An 18,279-nucleotide genomic window follows, 5' to 3' on the forward strand; every position below is an offset into this window, starting at 1 on the left:
TCACAAAGGACTTATATTCGCATTCAATCCTTACCGAGGTTAAAGAAGATTTCTTTTTGTGAGAAATCGAGATCCAACCTTCCTTATCATGAGAGACTTGAGAAACCCTATCTGTTGAAGCCGAATCACCTTGTACCGCTGATACCCAATCCTTTTCCTTCGAAATCTTCAAACCATCTTCCTTCTGTTGCTGTCGACCTTGCTAATCATCATACCCAAGCTCCTTCCTGCTGATGCGTAAAAAAAAAAATCCTGAACCATCTTTGCAGCGAGAAAACCGGACATTCTCTCTCCTCTCTCACTTTATATGGGATAATTGTTGGCGCCCAAGTTAAGGTTTGAAGCATATTATAGCCAGGTTTATTTATATTTACAATATTGTTTATGTATTTAACTATGTTTTTGGCTGTAGCTACACTGTTTTGTTTATCTTTTATGAAAAACTAAATTACATCTTGTTTTCCAGATATGTCAGGTGATAATGCTGCAAATTCATAATCAGCAGGAATGGAGGATTAATATTTAGATCAGGATTTCTCATTATTTCAAGGGAAGAAGAATCAGAAGGGTTTCTCTTTCTTCATAGTATTACCTTAAATAACACTGAGAGTTTAGTAAAAATTAAAGAAAGATTATAAGGTGCTAAATAAATAAAATATAACAGAAATATTGAAAGGTCAAAATAATTAGATCCGAAAATTATGATGAACATCCGGCGGGTTTTACCCACGAGTTCATTTATGCTGTCACGCGAAGCGCGTGTGACAGCAGAACTCCACTTAACCTTCAAATTCAAATTTAGGATTGCAACCCCTTTCCCAGGTGAAAAAATGATACATGTTGCACACCACATATGGACCAAACATTAGGAAGGTTTTTGAATATATCTTCAGAAATAGTTTGACTTAAAATTAGAAATAAGGTTGGAAGTAAAGTTTAAAAGTGCCCTTTAAAAACAACAAATAAACTATAGTGAAACAAATTATTTTGCTTCTGATGATATCAAAACACATCACCCAATTAAACTATTTGGTTACCACTTGCAATCCCAAATATTCAAGGGTCCCGAGTTAGGTGGATTATCAAGAGATGTTGCCTAACAAACAATCATATCATAGTTGGTGACGGGGGTGGCTACAGTCCCACGAAGAAACCGTTCTACTATGTGGCTAAAGTCCCACCACCACCTTACTCATGAAATAAGCAGTAGTTGAGTTATGTGGCTCGACCAAATCAATGGGAATAGTCCATGCGGACCATACCAGTGATACGATATCACAGTAGAGTAGATGTACTACCATTCTTATAGCATTTTGAAAAAATAGGTAGGAAACACAAAATCTCTTCCATGAAAATAAGTTGAGATACACATAAGCATGCATTGATCATGTGGGTTATTAACAAAACAGACTTAGCTGTCTATCCAGTGAGATGCCATGAAAATGGCATCCATTCAGCCTTACATGATCACAAAGGATTTATGAGGATAAACTCCACGTCTTTCTGATCAAATTCCACATATAACTTACTTGGTCAGTTTGGCATGAGAGCATTACGACAGGACGACGAGTATAGCAATAAGGAGACCACACAATACGGCGATTAAGGTGTACATTTGTCGAATAAAATTCGGCTTTCACAGCTAATTGTCAAATAGATACATCATTTTTAAACATAGTAACTGATTTCTTTTATTATCATTAACAACAAATTAACCAAGGACCACCCAACAACTGAAGAAAAAATGTTATCGAAACAATGGATTAAAGAACTTGCTTGGTCACTTTCACATCATCACTTTTAGTCGAGGTTGTTTTCTCCACGGAACATACATTTTTCTTCCAGAACTGTGGGCAGTGGGGGAACTGGAAATTTAATTTGGGGTGGCTGTGGGTTTTTACGGGTGGCTTAAGCCTATTAATTGGGCTAATTTTTATCAGTCCAAGTAAAATAGGTAGTGAAAAAAAGGGTTTTTGGGCTTCTGGGCTGGCTTAAGCCAGTCCTAATCTAGGCATAGTTCCGCCCCTGTCTGTGGATAACTCGTGACTCAAAAACACTTTTTCATTTTTCTACAAGTTCTTTTTATTTTTGTTCATAGAATATCACGCAAAAAAAGACTATTTCTATTGAACAAAAAATTGGAATAGTCCTGAACCGTTTTACAAACCTGGCTAAATTGGGGTCTATGCCATTTAATTGGGGCCTATAACTACATGACAAAATAGGATCATTAGGAAGTAATTTGTAGAAACCCCTTATCCATAATTTATGTTAATGTGTAATATGCCCTTATTAAATTAGTGATGACTAATTAAGTTAGTATTCGTTAAATTAATTAGTGTTTGAGTTTGATTATAGTGTTAGGAATAGAGTAGAAATTCATTTCCTCTTTTAAAGTTTGGTGGGAAAGAAGAAGTAGAGAGAAAAAAGAAAAAACTAAGGTTTGTGATTTTCTTAGCAAAAATGAAACTTTATAGTGATGATGAAGACTCTAGTAGTGATGAAGAAGTGGGTGCATCAGATTATCATGATTTCGATCCTACCGAATTGGATAATTTGTTCAAAGAAGAAGAGGATGTCAACCAAAGAATGCTTGAGGATATTATTCAAGCACAAGAATAATTTCGTCGGGAAGAAGATGATAATGCTCTTAATAAATAGGTATGAGTTGTAACGATCTAGAAACATGTATTTGCATGTCCCAATCACCCAAAAAGGTAAATTTTTTCAAAACTTTAAGCCGGAATCGGTTTATTCGATAACACTACATAAACCCAATTCTGGGTAAAATCCCCAAATCGGGTACATAAATCGGTCTTTGTTCATCACCATATGAACCGATTGTAGTAAATTTTCGGCGCGATGGGTACGTGACCAGAATCGGTTTTTGTTGGTGATGTTCATAACCCGATTTCTTCACTTGAATAATCACGTAAGTCGACAATCGGTTTATTTTCGTGTATATGTAATCCGATTTTAAAGTTCCAGGAGAAATGTGAACAACAATCGGATTATATGACACGAGACGTGAACCGATTGTGTACTTTGAAATTTTTTAGACAAATCTTAAATCGGTCTTTATAGTTGCACATATAAACCGATTGTGAGGAATCGGTTTAATCGACTGTAACGTATAAACCAATTTTGAATCATCAACTTGTTGATATTTGTTGTAGATTGTTGTGGCGTTTGATGAAGATCAACCCAAAGCTGTATATCTGCTGGGTCCTGATACCTCTTCCCACTATTTCACCGATTTGGAATGGAAAGATAGAAACGATGCAAAGCAATGGTTTATAGACAAGGGAATAGAGATCAAATGCACCTTAGTTTCAGGCCGTCATTCAAGTCAGATCGTTTGGAAATTGTTTGTGAGAAAGGTGGAAAGCAAGAAAGTCACTGGGCAAAGGAAAGACTGTACGTGAAGAAGACGACAAGGGAATACATTACTAAATCAAAGAAGTATGGTTGCCCGTTTAAGATTATAGTTAATAGACCCAAGAGACCCGATGGTAGTAAGGTATACAAGTTCTCTAAAGTGATGAATGGTTGTCACAATCATGATGATCCGAAATATCTTGTTGGACACGCGGCCGTTTGTGGGTTGAAACCACATCAATTGGAAACGGTGAGGTCGATGAAAGCGTGTAAACCAAGTGACATCCTTAGGAATATTAAGGAGGATGATAAGGATAACTTGTCCACTTTGAGGAAAATTTACACGGCAAGAGCAGCCTTTAGGAGGAGGTCATGGGATGGTAGAGCGGTTATGGAACAATCTCAATGGTTAGCCGATCAACACGGATACACAATGAGGAAGCAAGTATTGGAAGGAAAAGTGACTCATATTTTCTTGGTGCATCCGGAGATGATCAAGTTGGCACAATGATTCTATCAAGTTTTGTTAATAGATTGTACATACAAGACCAACAAGTACAATATGTCGTTGTTAAACATTGCTTTCCATACTTCCGACAAGCAAACTTTCACGATAGCATGCGGGTTTATGGATCGGGAGAATGATGTGAGTTTTATTTGGATGCTAGAGACCTTGAAGGAGATATACCTTGGCGATCAAACTCCGAGGATCATAGTAACGGATAAGGACCAAGAACTAATGAATGCCATTGGAGTGGTTTTTCCGGACGCTAAGCATTTTCTTTGGACATGGCACATACAATGCAATATTAGAAGTAATTTTAGGGGTCATATCCAAAAGCCAAAGCCACAAAAAGGTAGCGCTCGTGAAAAGGCCGAAAATGAGCGTCTTCAAAAACTAACTCCGGAACAAAAAGAGAAGGACAAGAAGAAAAGGAAATCGGAGTATGAAGCGAATGGGTTAATATGGAAGGGAGAAGAAATACAAAAGGGTTTTATGGTGACTCTAAGGGCCGCTCTTGGTGATGGAAGCACTCTTAGGGATGAACGAGGTAGACCCTATCGAACTTGTTACACCATATTCGGTGAATATTACTCGAAACTTCCTGAAATCATTAAGCCATATGTGTTATCCACCGACGATGTGGATGCGGATGGGAATTGTGGTTATCACGTTGCATGGGAACAAATAGGCCATATAAGTTTGGCGGACGATGAGAACCTAACCCAATGTCAATATTTTAGAAAGATGATGGCCTTGCACCTACAAGAAGACAAAGAATTTTACATATCGATGATGAAGGAAGGAAAAACAAGAGAAGACAAAGAAGTGATTTTTGAAGAGAAAAATGGTTGTTAGAGTACAAGGGCCAAAGGGGAATTAACCAATTACCCGAGAGCATTGGATGAAAATGCCTCTATGTGGTCATCTCTTGGAGGAAACGTGGAGTTGCGTTGTTCATTTATTTGGTAAGGGATCATGTTATACATACGCACAAAAATATACCATTTGGGATGAATCGCTTAAGGATCGGAGAATTATTTTATTCAACCATAACAACATACATTTGTAGATGGGGAAAAACGATTTGCTGGTTTTTAAAGAATTGAGGAAACGACCGTACGGAGGAGACTCCTCGAACCGAGCGAAATGTTAAACCTCACACAGATGCACCGCTGCAAAGGGGGTGTTTTAGATTCGAGATATCAATCTGTAGTACTCCGGCCTAAATCAAGACAATGACCGTTCCAGAGTAAATTCGGTCACAAGAGAGGATGGGTTGATCTGTAGGAGGGAAGCTGAGAAATGTGTGGAATCAATGGTAATTAAAGATTGTGGGTGTGTGAATTCCGAATACGATAAGCTCTGAGTGATTGAAATTGCTCAATTGAGAGTAGTTGCTCAATTGATGAGTTGATGATCTCGTGTTGTCGATGAGACGCGAGATTGATGATACTGATGATGATTCAATCATGATTCAGAGACTTATTTATATTGCTGGAATTGTAGATACCATGATTCCATGAAGTGTGACAGTTGACGGAATCAAGGAGTGGGGAAGTGGAGATCGTGTTTGAAACCAGTTGCTCAACATGTAGAGACTTGGTCGATTTTCCACCCACTACCTCGTGAATTCCTTCAAATGATTGCACGACTTGCTCATATTCCATCGTGTGTTTGAACACACGTGCCGTAGACCGCCAGATCAAAACCCTAAGTGATATCCCCCAAGTGACACGATTGACGTCTCGTGGTTTGTTAGTCAATTGATGACTTCGTGGTTTGCTGGGACGATTAGTCCATGTAGTCGTTGAGTTGAACATGTCATGAGACAGAGGTATAGTTCTTACGATGAAGTGATCAAGTATTTCTCATTCGATGTATCGCTGAATATTGATTGTTGAACCAATATTCCTTGGTTTGAACAAATATTTATCATCTGAGCAAGTGTTTCTCTTGTGATGAATTGTTGAATATTTGGTCGTCTGAGCATGTGTTGCTCATCTGATGGATTATTGGCAGCGTACCAAAATATTAATTAGAATACTTATCATTAAACCAAGCATAATTAATAAAATTAATGACCATGAGGTCGTCATAAAATTATTAGCCTTGGATTCAGAAACCCTAATTTGATCAACTGATGATCAATTCATGGTTCGTCAGAATTTCAACCATGGGACGAAGGAGGGAGCGATTACATGGGACCGTGGATCAACCATGTAGTGTCCATATGCTCACGTGAGCAAATACGAAGAACTCCTGAAGAGTTGATGATTTGTTGGTGAAATAATGATTAAATGCTGGTTTAATCATTTATTCGAAAATGCTCGTCTGAGACTTAGGTGAGAAAACCTAATTAATTATGACGAGGCGAGGGACCGACCATGGAGTCATGAAACCGGCCCTGGGTTTTCCCGTGACCGCTTGACGATCACTTCATGAAAATCCAAAGTGTTTGGGAGAGTTTTGGACCTAATACGAGCAATTGTGCAAATTAGGTCAAAACTGTGAAAATTGATGGGACCGGCTTCCGTGAGCCAAAGAGCCAATCTTGGTCGGTCAAGATAGCGTGCTCAAGGCGTCCGCGTCCCAGTCCTGAGAATTTTGATATTTTCTGGCGTGCAATTGAGCATCCATTCGAGAAAATATGCCAAAATTAGGGTTTCGACGAAACAGAGGCAAACACCATGAGATGATGAAAAATAATTATAAAATAAGGAATGAGGAGGCATGGGACCGCCGTGGTCAAGGCATGGTCGGACGGTCGTGACCACGGTCCCGTGGTGCTTTTTCCTTAATTTTATAATATTTTGATGATTTTATGAAAAATTCATGAATTTTGAGAAGTTTAATGAATTTAGGGAGTTTCCATGAATTGAAGGAGTTTTTATGAGTTCAAGGAAGCAAAAAATATTAAAATAATAAAAACAAGGGCGTGTAGGACCGTGGAAGGCATGGCCGTCCGGATAGGGCCCGGTCCCACGAGTTTCCCTATTTTTTTTAATATTTGTAAGTATTTTGATGATTTGAGGGAATTTTTCCTAATTTGAGAGAAATACCATGAAATCAAGGAATTTGATGAATTCAAGGAAAACTAATAATAATAAAATAATAAAACAAAGGGGCGTGTGGGACCGGCTAGGGCATGGCCGGCCGGCCAAGGCCCGGTCCCACAAGATTTAATAATTTATTTTATTATTATTTGATGATTTGTGCAAAAATACCATGAAATCAAGGAGTTTTTTCATGAAATTAGAGAAATAATAATAATAAAATAATAAGAAACAGTGGGGTGTGGGGCCGGTCGGGACCAAGGCATGGCCGGTTGGCCAATGGTCACGCCCCACACTCCTTTCCTTAAGTTTATATTATTTTTATGGATTTATGGAAGTACCATGAAACCGAGGAGTTTCCTCGAGACGAAGGAAATTTGATAAAATGAGAGAATTTTCATCAAATCATGAAAAATAATAAAAATGCATTAAAAATATAAAACTGGTGTGGGATTGACCACGACACGGTCGGTTGGTCGTATGTCCGTGCTCCCAGCACCTTGGTCAATATTTTTTAATTATTTATTATTTTCTCCTCTATTTTGCATAGGTTCATCGTTTTGTTGTATTTTTGAAATACTCGTTCGTGCGGTGACTGTTACTGTATCGTCGTTGGATACACCTTCACCATTTGAATCGGGGATTACTTATAGGTAGCTCAGATGCCCGGTCGTTGATTATTTATTATTCATTGTGGAATTCAGTGGAGAATAATTCACAAAACTTAGTAATAATATGTTTATTATTAATTCATAGGATCAGCTGATGATTCGACTACGAATTCATAATAATGAAGTGAGCATTACCATTCCATGGGATCGTAGATTCGACCATAGAATCGAAGTAATTAAGATTTATCTATTACCATTTATGAGACCAGTTGTGGATTCGATCATGAAATCGGAGTAATGAGATAATATAGTTATTGTTATTCTATGAGATCAAGTCGTGGATTCGATCATAGAATCAGAAAAATGGTTATTGCCATTCTAGGGGATCAGTCGTGGATTCGACCATGGAATAGGAGCAACTGTTATTGCCATTCCATGGGACCAGTCGTGGATTCGACCATGGAATAAGAGCAATAATATATTATTCTGGGAATTCAGTAGTGAATGTCACGGCAGAATCAATCTTAATTAGGAATAATTAACTTTGTGGATCTATACTAGCAGAGCAAGCTGTTTAGGAGCATTAATTATCCCGATATGAGCTTGTCGGTAAGTCATATCCTTTATATAGTCAGGGTAAACTCGTTATTTTTTCCTGAAGATGTTATCGCTCTATACTAGCAGAGCAAGTTGTCTAGGAGTTGTCCATCTCGCGATGCTATATAGAAATAATCACTGAAATTATTCAGTTTTCATGAGATATGTCGTTGTCCAGTCGTGAGACTACATATCTACATGTACTCTGAGAGAAAGTACTCTCCGTTGAGGATTCGATGAGAGACCCGTGTATCGATACTCAAGTCTGATTACTGAATCAGAGTTTCGTATAATTATGAGTTTACTAATTTAGAATTTGTCGAAAATCCACCATCTACATTAAGTCCCCTGCTTACTGAGGAAAGTTGTGTTCCTCAGTCAGCATTAAATGGTGATTTGCCGGCCATAAATAATAATACCAGTAATTGAACTTGGTCGTAAGTTGAGACGTTACCGGATTTAGAGAGCATGAGCAAACCACGACTTGATGAAGTCTTCAATGTCATGATTGGAGCATCGTTTGATGAGTATAAATTGGCGTTGAACCGCTGGTTTGGATGACGAGTCCGTGGTCGGTTAGGATTCGCGGGTAGGGCCCAATAAGGAAATCCTTAGAAAATTAGGTCTTGGAAATAAAATTGATATAAAAGGGATTAATCCTTCTTCTTTTTTTATTTTTTTCTTTCCACGAACAGCTCTCCACCATCTCAGCACCTTCACGCCAGCAGCAGGAGAAGACCGCCGGGCGTCTTCGCCGGCCAAATTCCGGCCGACCAGGTACGCGTATATTTTTTTTGCTGATGTTTATGATCCTCATGATTTTTTCATGCTTTGATCATGATGAAATTATATACATGTGTGTATATTAGTATGAGTTTTATGAAAAACCCTCGTTTTTTGAAAACGTATGTTCGTTCGATCGTTAATTTTGCAAACTAACTATAATCCCTGATTTAGGAGAGATTTATTTTTAGTATATGAACCTAGGTTCAGTGATAAAACTTAGTTTATGAGTTTTCATGTGTACCAAGGTTTTATCATAAAAGAAGTGAATTTTCATGAAATCGGAATAATCCTTCGTTTTAAAGACAAATAACGATGACACGAAGGAAAATAGGTATGATGAACTTGTGTCCAGTGATAAAAAATTTTCCTATGAGCTTTCATGTAAATACAAAACTTTATCATATGTATGAGATGTGAGCTTTCACAATATTTTTTGAAATAAACCTTCGTTTTAAAGATAAATAATGACGATACGAAGGAAAAATAGTTTTATATATATATATATATATATATATATGCAGCCGTGACATATATTGTGTAAAATATGATGGTATATTTTATTTGTATGAATTTGTTTTCATTAGATAAAATTCTCGAGAATTTATGTAAGCAATGTTGCATTAATTGCTGTTTTTTCGAAAAAATCAGAAACGTGGGTTTTGAGGAACCTTCGAAGATAGACAATATATGTATGATGAAATATTTTATTGTTGTAAACTTCATAGGTCAGTTGTGTGAATGTTTACATTTTGAAAATTGTGTTCCTGATTTTATGAAAAATCAGTTTCGAAATTAATAAAGCTTCGTTCGTTTTTTGCAGTTTTCGAAGAGACGAACGATTTTGAGGTGTTAACTCTAGCATTACTATCACTATTGTTAGTGTAAGTATAAAAGGTAAGAGTTAAGAGTTATCATTTTTTGCTGATGTTGGTCTGTTTACATGGTAGTAATCTTTGATCTTCCGGTTCCAGAAAATGTCGACCAACAATAACATCAATTATGATTACTGGTATTTCTCTTCTTCCTCTGGATTTTCTGATGAGGATTCCGACGCTCTTGTAGCGAAATCAAAGGCTAGGGTTACCCAGGAAGGGGCGAAGCCTAATGTTCCTTTGGGTGAGGAAGAGTCTCTTTTGCTGAACTCGAAAAGAAAAGAGTTGAAGACAAAAAGGAGGATGCCCGTCAACGTGAAAAAGATCGCACCCGGCGTAAAAGACAGATGGTTGAGGAGAAGCGTCAATTCTTGGATGGGGTGCCTTCTGATTCTGATGCTGATGCTTCCGAAGGAGAGATCACGTGGAACCATCCGAGTGTTACATTAAGCCTGATCGATATGAAAGAGAGCATCGGAGGACGATGAAGAAAATTGAAGATGAAGCTGCAGCAGAAGATAATTCGGATTCAGATGATGATGTTATCTTCCATCCACCGAAATTCACCAATGATCCTGACAGTGACTCTGAAGAAGATGATTCCGAGAAGGACAGTGACGATGAAGCTGACAATGCGGATGAGTCCGACCAGTAGTTTTACTTCCATCTTCTTGTAGATGGTAGAGCATTCCCTTTGTAGTCTTCATAGTGGATATCTTGCTTTTGACTGTTTAAACGACTTTACTTCTGAATGATGAACATTTTGTTAATGTCGATTTCTTCTAATCCATGACATGGACCAATGTCCATATATCCAAATTCATCATGACTCGTCGATTTTCATGAGAAGAATCATAACACACGGATGAGAATTCATGACGTGTACAAGGTCGCGTGGCCTATCCTCTGACCCGTGACGTTCAGTCCCCAGTGTGTTATTTTCCTCCTCGTCTTCGGTATCGATCTTTGAAGCCTAGGGTTTCAGTGAAACTCGTAACTGGGTTGACTATATGACTATCGCCTGATATATATATATCTTCAAGACTCCAAATATATGATCCACGCAAATATTTCTTCCATTCCTGAGTCAGTTTTATCGTGCAGAGAAGTTTGGATCCTACCCTCTTGCTGTCATGTCGAGTAATAGCATTTCTTCTCAAGATGATCTTCAGTTGAAGCGTCAAATAGCAACGTCTATCTCAGTATGTTGTACACTTCTTCTTCTTCTCCTTTCTTGTCTCTGTTCAATCGAGATTGTTGATCACGAGAGAATGACTTGTCGCAGAACTGTAAGAAGAATGCTACTCATAATGCAAGGCCTAAGCCGACTGTTAGAGATCCTGCCCGGTATGGATCAGCTCATGCTGAAGCTGGATCGCCTGTAAGTAAACCTATGACTCTTGAGATTGTACTGAGGTCCGGGATTAACACTTCTTCGTTTTATCGTAGGCGGATGTCCGTGTCGTCGTCGATGCTAGACGAAGAAAGAGTGGAAAGTCCGTGACCGTGGTTGAGGTTGAGGAAAGCAGTAACCAAGCATGTGAAGATTCTGTAGGATGCGTGGAGACTGGAGACGGTGTCCATGATCGTAAATACCCAACCGCTGGACTTTTATTCGAAGCCCCATTGACTAATACCTTCCCAGACAATGAAATGGTCGGCGGATTCGTGATTCCCAAATGTCATGCGTCTCTGTACACCAAGATCTGGAAGAAGTATAGTCACATTGCTACCACAGAAGTGTGGAAAGTTTTTCTTCCAACTCTTTTAACCACGGTAGTGGGGCTATTTCCGATCATCGAGGAAATGAATCATATGCACTTGCGAGACGACAAAAACCATGAGCTGCACCAATGGGATGAAATGATCTCGAATTGTGAGGTATTGCGATTCAATGTAAGCTGGCTCCGTCGTCGTCTTGAGATAATTGATAGACGCATTTATGTGTCTAATATAGCCCAATTGTATATAGTATTAGTACCCATTTTTGTACTTATTATGGTATTTTATTTATTTGTAGGTGTTTTTTTGGAAAAATAAGGTTTTGCGGCGAAAGTGACTGAATATGTGGCATTTGGACTCTGTAAATAGTGAACCGGAAGTACCCCGAAAGTATGCCGGAAGCCACCCAGAAATGCACCGGAAACGTCCCAGAAATGTCCCGGAGGAACCCAGAAAAATTACTATCCCCCCCCCCCCAAAAAAGGATGTTTCCACCCCAGTTACTAAAGGGACACCCAACAGTGGTTAGGGGGACACCCTTTCTTCACGATTCAAAAAAATGGCGGGAAAATCTTATGCCATGCACACTTCACTGGCAGTTTAGGGTTCGATCTTGTGTGAGCTTTGAGCGAGATTCAATCGCTAGAAACGGTTGGGATGGGCCTCAATACACTAGACAGGGTATATGCAAGCGATTTGATCGAGTAACTTGGGCCAGAAATACGAGTTTGGAAGTAAACAGGGGACCGAGATATTTTAGAAGATTATGTTAATTACGGAAGATGTGTGAAGATTGGGAGAAGATATTTGGGAAGATATTCTCTCATGATATTATACGAACAATTTAAGACAATCCAGAGACGCGTAGAAGAGTTAAACAGGGAAGAAAATCCCATATCCTGCATGAAATACAAAGAAAATATTCCCGACGTTAATGGAGATTTCTGGGAGTTATTGTGAAGATTTTATGGCATTAAACAGTATATAAAGGCTCTTTGGGTCTACTAAAGAGGGTGTCGAGAGTTTGGGGTCTAGAGGAGGTCCAGAGAAGCAGAAATCAAGAGTTGATGAAACTCTGTTGTTGCTGCTGCTGATGATGAAGAACACCAAGAAAACGAAGAACGGACTCGCGAGGGCAGTCGTTTATCACCAGTGGCTAAGACGAGCAACCGTGGGTCGCAGCGCAGTCTAAATATCAGCAGCACCTGTCTCTTATCGTTCTTTTTGTGACGCCTTCTGTGGGTCGTACATTCACTGTTTTACTCATTTTTATCATTTTAATCAACTTTTGAGCAACATACATATATTTTGAGATTATTATTAATATGAGAAGCTAAATCCCATCACTGGGCAATGGAGGAAGCCTTATATCACACTTGGGTAATTATATTTAATTCTTTTCATGACTTTTGCATTAATTTTAATTTAAATTAATTAGTTGTGATTTGATTTGATGCGTCATGCTTAGCTTAGATGATTTGATGTCCCATGCTTAACATTTACACCTAATATTTTGAGAATCAATCTTGGCAATAAATTAGAGTCGATATATTTAATATATTTTTCGAGCTATTATTGATAAAAGAATTATTATTTGAACCTTAAGAAATGAAATTGGCGGAATCCTAGTCCCAGTATCTCTCGCCCATTGTGACAAATATTGTGTATATATTTTTATTTTTAAATCTTTACAAGTCTGAGCAACGAACTTTTACTACCACTTTCAAAACTATAACAAAATGGCGTCGCCGACGCGGACTTGTATATAGATTTATTTTTATTTTTTTAGGTTTATTTTTTTTTTATTATTTGTTCCTTTTTACTTTGTCTTTTTTTCTTTGATTTACAGGTTCGAAGTGGAGCACTAAGGACTTGGAGAGGAAAAAGCTTAAAGCGAAAAGAGAAGAAAAAAGGACAATTTTAGGATTTTATTTTTAATTTTTAATTTTTTTAGAGTGTGTGAGGAAAACTGTAATTTTTTTTTATTTATTATTTATTTTGGACTTTGGACTTTAAACAATTGGACTTTTTTTTTTAACCCTACGGAAGGGTATTATTAAAAAAAAGAAATTTATATAAACTGTGTGCAGGGAAGGACGACGATTACTATATCGTCTCGTCCCCTCGGGTTCGCACACGACATAGGAGACGTGGCCCGAGTCGACAACAACGGTTCATCCCTCGTCTGGTACGGGAGGTAAGTCCATCGAAACACTCGCGAATCTCCTGTAAGCGAGTTACTGTATTCCTTAAGGTGATTCATTGATTGAGGACGAATTTGGACTGTTTTTAAATTCCTAATAAAGGGCAAGGCATGGCCAATACAAGATAAGGGTTTGGATTTCATCACCGCTCCCTTCTTGCCCGCCTTAGGAAAACGAAACCTAACGCGAACCCAAGCTTAAAATTTGGAATAGAACGAGACCGATAGTGTAACGAGCTTAATAGGAAACTCGTTCGAAAAATATTGGTTGCTCTTTAAGCACACTCCAAAGTTCATGATGGTTTCTGTGAGTTGAATGCGTGACTGCGCCGCCTTGTGATAGCAGTGAGGCCTTGGGTATCAAAGCTCCACTGAGTTTCCCTCGCCTCAATTCAACTTACTTTGACTCGGATTGACTCCAGAGGGGTTTGCTCAAATTGCAACGAATTCCCTTTCAAAAGATAGAAGCTGGTCTAGAAACAATCTAAGTGGAGCCATCATGCTTTTTGTTTGCTAGAAATCTTTAGGTTTGTTTTGGTGGAGTCGATTCGGCCTTGTTTGTGGTTGTGTATAATTCCCTTGCAATTAAGAATGTCAAACTGGTATGATAGAAGCCAATACAATGATTATCGACCTGAATTTGAATATTGACATCATCCTTTTTATGACCATGTTGGGAATAGTGGTTGGGAACGCCATCCTTTGGAAGGATATGGGTCATACCCTGGTGAGCCCAATTACTATCCACACATGCATCAATCTTACGAGCAAGAAGATTATAGTACTAGTTCTTCGTCTCTATAGGATACAATCAAACTATTGAAAAGTATTCCTTTTTATGATCCCTCTGTTCCTATTCCTCCTTTAGAAGAGTCCCTCAGGGAGTTAAATGAGTCGACACGTAAGTTAGCTGAGATGAATAGTGTAATTATAGACGAAAGAACTACAATAATGAGTGAACTTTCTATAGAGGAATCCCTCAAGCTGATGGCTGAGACGAACGAAAGACTTGCTCGAAATAATCTTAATTTCCAAAATAGTGTTTCCAATTTTACCCTTGATGTAAATAGTGAATATTTGCCTAATTTAGAGGACGAGGTTAGAATAAAAGACACTACTTATTTAGATAAGGTTCAATCATTTTCGTACTATGATGATGAGGATAGCAGTAATGAAGAATCCGAAATATGTAGGCATAGTGATCAGGAGTCTAGTAATCCAATTGAGCTGTATAGTGATTATATTATTTCTAGTTCAAATCCAAATAATTTTTATGATTATTCACCTATTCAAAAGGACGAGGATTTGAATAGGGATACCACCGTTTTAGACGGTGTAGTTTCTCCTTTTGATTACGAAGCCGATAGTGGTTTAGAGGAACGGGTTCATTTCGAAAATACTGTTTTAGAGTCTAGCGACTTAGAAACAATAGTCTTGGAAGAAGAAGATAGACCTGTAGAGATGAGTAAAGATGCACTACCTGATAATAACTTAGAAGAATCTCTTGAATATTTTAAGGACTCTGAAGATACGGAAATTCAAGAAATAATTAGAGGTCTATCTAGAGACACTGAAAACTCTAAGTTTGGGGGTGATTATCACTTCCCTAGTGCCTTACCTTTAACTCTCAGAAAGTCCCTACACTTAGGACTTGATATCTGTGCCTCGACCATTTTACAAGATTACCTTCATACTCGTTTTCCCGAGCCTAATGATGTCCATGAATAAGTTCAGTCGTTAGAAACCCATCCTCCAGTTGATGTGGTTTGCCCATGCTATGATCCCCAGATTGACTTTGTTTTCCCACCAAATAGTTTTCTTCCAACTGTGGGAACGTTTATATTCCAAATGTGTCGAATATTAAGTTCTGAGACTAGACCTAAATGCTTTAGGAAATTAGAATCGACACATTTGCTTAAGAATGACCACTACTCTCACTGTGGTCAATTATGTAAGTTAAACCTGATTGACTTAGATGATCCTCAGTTATTTAGGTTATTATTATTTTGTGATTCTAAGTTCTTATTTGAGTTTTTCCAGACTCTAGGACCTAATAATTTGGATCCAACCTATGAGGAAATGCATCTGAGGAAAATATTTTATTTAGACCCTTTCATAGAACCTGAACCTGAACCGCAATTAGCGATAGTTTTCAGGAAACTAGGTAAGGGCATGCTATTCTTGTCCATTTTATTGGTTCACTGCAGTTTCATATGGTCAACTCTATTTGGTTTTGAAGACCCACAGTTATTTCGACTGTTACTTTATGGTTCGATTTGACCAATCATTTTCTAAGTCTGGATGAAGACTTTAAACTTAGCACTTCTTGGGAGGTAACCCAATCTCATGCAACATGGTAATATCTTTCCTTAACTCTTTTTCTTCAAGTGGTAACAGTTTCTCCTTGTTCATGCTTTTAGTTTCATCTTTAGAACATTGAGGACAATGTTAAGTTTAAGTTTGGGGGTATGGGAGAAACTTTTTAGTTGCATAATAAATAAACTCCAGAGCCTAGAAATTTGTGCTTATTTAGGATGGCACTAACCAATCTAAGTGGATGGAAGCATTTTGGTTTTAGAAGTTGAGGGACCAATCTGACTAGATGGAAATATCTAAAGAGTCTATTCATAATATCACAGAGCTCAGGTGTTAGAAATAACATGATATTTTCGCCATATCTCGTTGAGTCCTTTTCATTTCTGTTTCTATTTTATTTTATTTTTAAACTATGTTTCTCTAGGTGTTTAGGTGGGGCTCACGATTCAAGTTGTTACCACTGCTAGGGTAAAATAGAGTGACTGAGTATTGTAAAAAAAAATAATAATAATTGAAAAAAAAAGTTATGAAAAAGAAAAAAAAAGTTTTAGACCATACCATTTGAACAAACGGAATAAAATTCAATAAAATCGACCACTGGAACCCTTGTATATGCCAGTTGTGTTGACCTAGAGTTAGGATTATCGAACACTGGTTCCCTTGTATATGCCAGTGATTTGATATTAGTCAGACTATCTCAGTCATTTAGGATAGGTTTATTTTGGCAGGGGCCTTCAGACAGATATGAGAAACATCGTTCACCTAGTTAACATCAAAACCATCTATATTTTTTCTATATCCATCTCTTTTTCTATCCATATAATTAGTCTGACTCTGAATATGATGTCCATCGTGAAACTATCTTAGTAGAGCTCTGTAACTTATATGAATTTTAGTATACTTGGGTGCAAACTCGTATACAACAATTGGAAATTCGCATCAGGGTACTTCCTCCTGTAATTAATAAGTATGCCAACCAAGGAGGTTCTTTAGTGCTTTCCAAAATTTTGCGTAGATAGTTGGGGTTTGGAGTAATGATTTTGTGGGTATATCTCTGGTAAGCCCTCCCGAGACTATAACTCGTCCACTAGGACCACCTAGGGGTTTAAAGGCTTATTTCATATGCTAAATGCAATCGACGATGCCTGCGAAAGTGAGTTAGAATTTTATTTTGTAGTTTTAATTTGCTCGGGACTAGCAAATAATAAGTTTGGGGGTATTTGATAGACGCATTTATGTGTCTAATATAGCCCAATTGTATATAGTATTAGTACCCATTTTTATACTTATTATGGTATTTTATTTATTTGTAGGTGTTTTTTTGGAAAAATAAGGTTTTGCGGAGAAAGTGACTGAATATGTGGCATTTGGACTCTGTAAATAGTGAACCGGAAGTACCCCGAAAGTATGCCGGAAGCGCCCCAGAAATGCACCGAAAACGTCCCAGAAATGTCCCGGAGGAACCCAGAAAAATTACTATTTCCCCCCCCCCCCAAAAAAAAGGATGTTTCCACCCCAGTTGCTAAAGGGACACCCAACAGTGGTTAGGGGGACACCGTTTCTTCACGATTCAAAAAAATGGAGGGAAAATCTTATGCCATGCACACTTCACTGGAAGTTTAGGGTTCGATCTTGTGTGGGCTTTGAGCGAGATTCAATCGCTAGAAACGATTGGGATGGGCCTGAATACACTAGACAGGGTATATGCAAGCGATTTGATCGAGTAACTTGGGCCAGATATCTGAGTTTGGAAGTAAACAGTGGACCGATATATTTTAGAAGATTATGTTAATTACGGAAGCTGTGTGAATATTGGGAGAATATATTTGGGAAGATATTCTCTCATGATATTATACGAAAAAATAAGACAATCCAGAGACGCGTAGAAGAGTTAAACAGGGAAGAAAATCCCATATCCTGCATGAAATACAAAGAAAATATTCCCGACGTTAATGGAGATTTCTGGGAGTTATTGTGAAGATTTGAAGGCATTAAACAGTATATAAAGGCTCTTTGGGTCTACTAAAGAGGGTGTCGAGAGTTTGGGGTCTAGAGGAGGTCCAGAGAAGCAGAAATCAAGAGTTGATGAAACTCTGTTGTTGCTGCTGCTGATGATGAAGAACACCAAGAACACGAAGAACGGACTCGCGAGGGCAGTCGTTTATCACCAGTGTCTAAGACGAACAACTGTGGGTCGCAGCGCAGTCTAAATATCAGCAGCACCTGTCTCTTATCG

This window comes from Papaver somniferum, chromosome 4 (genome assembly GCF_003573695.1).
Source record: "Papaver somniferum cultivar HN1 chromosome 4, ASM357369v1, whole genome shotgun sequence".
In the NCBI taxonomy this organism is placed as follows: Eukaryota; Viridiplantae; Streptophyta; class Magnoliopsida; order Ranunculales; family Papaveraceae; genus Papaver; species Papaver somniferum.